General features: G+C 59.7%; 1 pseudogene; it reads left to right on the top strand.

The window, feature by feature from the left end:
* Window positions 1-403: 403 nt before the first annotated feature.
* On the top strand, window positions 404-3,164 carry LOC118520828 (piezo-type mechanosensitive ion channel component 1-like; annotated as a pseudogene).
* Window positions 3,165-4,141: the final 977 nt, after the last annotated feature.

Below are 4,141 nucleotides of genomic sequence, written 5' to 3'. Positions count from 1 at the left end.
CACTCAGAGTACTCAATCATGGTGAACAAGGCCAAGAAGGCCATCTTTGTCCAGGTTCATCTCTCCAGACCCCCAACCTTGAACTGCAGCCTCTTAAAGACCTCTTCTAGGGCCTCAGAGGTCTTATAGTCAAGCTTCTGAATTTCACTCTAGAAGCTCTGCACACACCACCCCTTGGACCAGGGGTCCAAGGTGGCATGAGGGGTGAGGAAGAGCAACAGGTGGAGCTGACCAAGGTGGACTGTGGCCCAGGGCCAGGCCAGGGCTCCTGCTGCCATGAAAGAGGAGGCCGCCCAGCACATGGTGCTCACAGGGCCAGACACAGAGGTGGACACCCACACCAGGCACAACCTGACTGGCCACAGCCCCATCCAGCAGCACCAGGCTGGCTGAGCCTAGAGAGATGTGGGCCCACCTCATCATGGACCAGCACTCTGTACAGGTGTGCCCTTATCACCATGATCATATGGAGCATCACCTGCCATAGCCAGCTGGCCTTCATGTCTTCATGTTGCTGCTCTGGGCTTGCCTCATCTGGACCATGTGTAGCTGCCACCGGCTGACCATGCTTGGAGCACCTTCCATCCTGCTCTACAGACTGGCACTGTGTGGCCTATACTACATGTGGGCCACGGAGCAGTGTCCTGAGCTCCCCACCACCCTGGGAGCTGTCAGCCTGGCCATCTGGGGCTAGAGAACATCCACTACCTCTGCCTGAACCTCGGCGCCACGGTGCGGTACACTCTGACCTTCTGGCTCCTGCTACACCAGTTTGTCAAAGAGAAGCTGCTGAAGGTGAAGGCCCCCCTGCACCAATGGAGGTCACCATGGCAGACACAGAGCTCATGTGGATGCTGCTCCAGAGTCTGGCAGAGCCAGTCACAGGGGTCTATCTATGCCAACTACTGGATCTGCCTGTCTGCTGGCATGCTCATCATGGTCAGCTTTGCCAACTGCCTCATCATCTGCAAGATCATCTACATGTTCACACGCAGGGTGTGGCGAGTGGGACCCCACTGGTGCAGCAGCAGGAGGAGGAAGAGTAGGTCTCCGGGGACAAGGGGCTGAGCACAGCTGGCTCCCACCAAGCCACACAAGTCCCAGAAGCCATAGCCAACAAGTGGGGCCTGGTGACCAAGCAGCTGCTGGACCTGGCCACCGGCTTCTGGGACTTTTGTGGTGTTCTTGTGATGCCTGCTGGAGCTGCATGTCTTCAAGCTGGTGGTCCTGTCTAGATGGCCCTGAAGGAAGTGTTGGTGATGAACCTCCTGCTGCCCTACTCCCACTTCTGGCCTCCTGCCAGTCCACCTTCTGGATCTGCATTATCATTATGTCCAAGAGGGTCTATCAAGATCTTCAGCCCCCATGAGTACTCCAGAAACTGTACTGAGCCCTTCCTCAATAGCACCAACTTGCAGACAGAGATCAATCAATTCTTGCTGTATCAGAGGCCCATCAATCCTGCTAACCGGTTTGGGGTGTAGAAGGGCTTCCTGACCTGGGCTAAATCCAGAATCCCCTACAGACCCTGCTGCTGGCATTTGAGGCCACCATGTACCGATGCCAGGAAGATCTCCACCCATAGCACCTGCTGGCCCCACCAGCTGCCCAAGCTGTCTATATATGACAGCACTCTCCAGTGGCTGAACCAGGGCCTCTCAACTGCCTCAAATTCTTCTTCTACAAACTTGGACTGGAGATCTTCCTGGCCGTGCACACGTTTGGGCTGCGCAGGAACTTTGTGGTCATCCTGCATGGCTATCCTCACCCACCAGCACTCTAGGCTATTGCTAGCCTCTTCCTGATACTCTTACTGCTTTACCAGGACCTGCTATACCTTGGCATTCCTCCTGCCCTGTGCATAAACTACCTGTGGCCCTGAAGCAAGACCATCCTTGTGAACTCCACACTCAAGTGGCTGTCCCTACCCCACCAACCTCATAAGTGACTTCCCCCTGCTGCTCTGCACCTCCCAGCAGGGGCAGCTGCCCTCTCCCAGGCACACCCAGGAGTGGCTGACATCAATACTGACCACCCGGAACTAGTGGGGGGCGCCCCACCCCACGCCCAACTTTATCCCCCACAGGTCCTACCTTAACAGGCTGAAGGTGGCCATCTTCTGTTTGCTCTTCTTGTTGGTGTTGGTCAAGGGGGCTGCCCACATCAGCCCCTTCAAGCTGGGCTACCTACGGGCCAGCTTATACCTGCTGCTCTTCTGCACCAAGCTGCGGAAGAACACACGAGCCTGCTCCCGCCATGGGATGGCCTCATTCTCTATAGCTGTCATCTTGGAGAACGTGCTCTTGTTCCTGTCCTGTGTGTCTGTGGAGCAGCTTCTGCTGGGCCATCCAACTTTTATTCAGCCTCGTGTGCCGCATCAAAGGTGACCATGCCCCCAGGGAGATGCTGGGCAGGGGCCAGGACTGCCGGCTGCGCGTGGAGGAGGCCAGGTCGTCCGGGACAGCCCCTCTCCCTGTTGCCGCCGCGGCAGCACTGCATCTTCCTCAGCCACTACTACCAAGGCCGAGCCTGCAGGAGTTTCGCCCTCTGCGGGGCTGCCCACCTCAAAAGCATCAACCTCCACCACAAAGCGCTGAAGTCCCTGGCGCAGCTGTGCCAAGCATAAGAAGCACGGGCACGACACGGCGGGCGGTGGCCCTCCAGAGACCAGGAGCCAGGGCCGGGCAGTCCAGAGGACTTCTCCCTGCTGCAGTGACAGTGGTGGTGGCTGTGACTGGACCACGTCACAGTCATCCACTCCTGCCTGGGACCACAATCTGTTCGAGTCTGACGGTGAGGAGAAGAAGACCCAGCCCGAGGACCCCAGGCAGTGAGCACAGAGAGCCTTCCAGATGGCACAGCAGGGAGGGGGGACCAAGGTGCTGGCGGTGCTGAGGCGGCGGTGGCAGGAGCGGGCAGCCTAGCTGCCCACAGGCGGCGGCCTGCGGCCGGAGGCGGAGCCCGCGGAAGGCCGGGACGCAGCGAGAGCCGAGCCGCGCTTCCTGTGCGTGAGGGGCCGTGCGCGGGTGGACGCGCGGACGCACTGGCTGCACGCCTCCCCAGCGCTGCGAGCCACGTGCTGCGTGTGCAGCGGCGGCCACCTGCGCACCCGGGAGCTCCTCCCGAGGGGAGAGAGGCGCTGGCGCGTGCCGGACCGGCTGTAGGAGAGCTAAGCCCAGGCCACGCTGCAGGGCCCCGCGGAGGCCCGTGCTGCGCCAGGCACAGCCTCCAGCGAGCACAAGCAACAACACAAGCAGTCCCCTCAGCACCGGCTGCAACACCCACAGCGGCAGCGAGGAGGTGGTGCCGAGCCCAGGACTTCCTGTGCGGCTCTGGGAGCTTCCAGCCAACACAGGCATCCGGCCACGCATGGCCTGTGCATCCCAGAGCAGGAGGAGGCCCAGCGGTTCACAACAGGGCAGGCCCGGGCACTGCGGCTGCTGCGGGTCGTGTACCAGTGTGCGGCCGCCCACTCGGAACGAAAAAGTTTGACTTCCTTCCCTGGAACAGTCACGCAGTGATGCGCCACTACGAGAACAAGCCCTACTTCGTTTCATGCATGCTGGGCCTGAAGAAGACTGAAGGCTAGCTACATCAGGTATGACCTGGTGCGGCTCATGGCTCTCTTTGGGAGGGCCCAAAACCCAGAGGACCTGCAGGAGCAGAGGGAGGCAGATGCTTGGGGATAGAGGAGTCACCCCCAGGAGAGAGTGAGGGCAACTGGGCTCCACCTGCAGAGCTGCTTCTGTCTGTCCCTGGCCCTGAGTGTATATCCGCAGCAGGTGGCAGCTGGTCTGGCAGCTCGATGACCCACCCACCACTCAAGGAAGCCAGCAAAACCCTGAGCCCACACATTCCCTCCAAAGCTAGATGCACATGTCGTGGCAGTCACCCTCCTCTGGGCTGTAGCTGCTTCATAGGGTTGGCTTCAGGCCTGTTGGGTGCAGAAATACACTTGGGGAAGAGATTGGGGATGATTACTGACCTGTCCGAGGTGCTGGCCACCTTGCTGTCATTGCATCCTGCTGCTGGGGCACAGGTCCATGGTGTACTCCATGGTGCTGCATTTGGCCAAGTCCCTCTGGAAGTTCCAGGCTGGCTCTTCTCTGTGTGAGTAAAAAGCATTGTTCCATCCAGTGCT

Source organism: Halichoerus grypus, chromosome 9 (assembly GCF_964656455.1).
Source record: "Halichoerus grypus chromosome 9, mHalGry1.hap1.1, whole genome shotgun sequence".
NCBI lineage: Eukaryota > Metazoa > Chordata > Mammalia > Carnivora > Phocidae > Halichoerus > Halichoerus grypus.
Note: the sequence above shows the minus strand (reverse complement) of the source record. Positions and strands in the feature narration are given on the sequence as shown.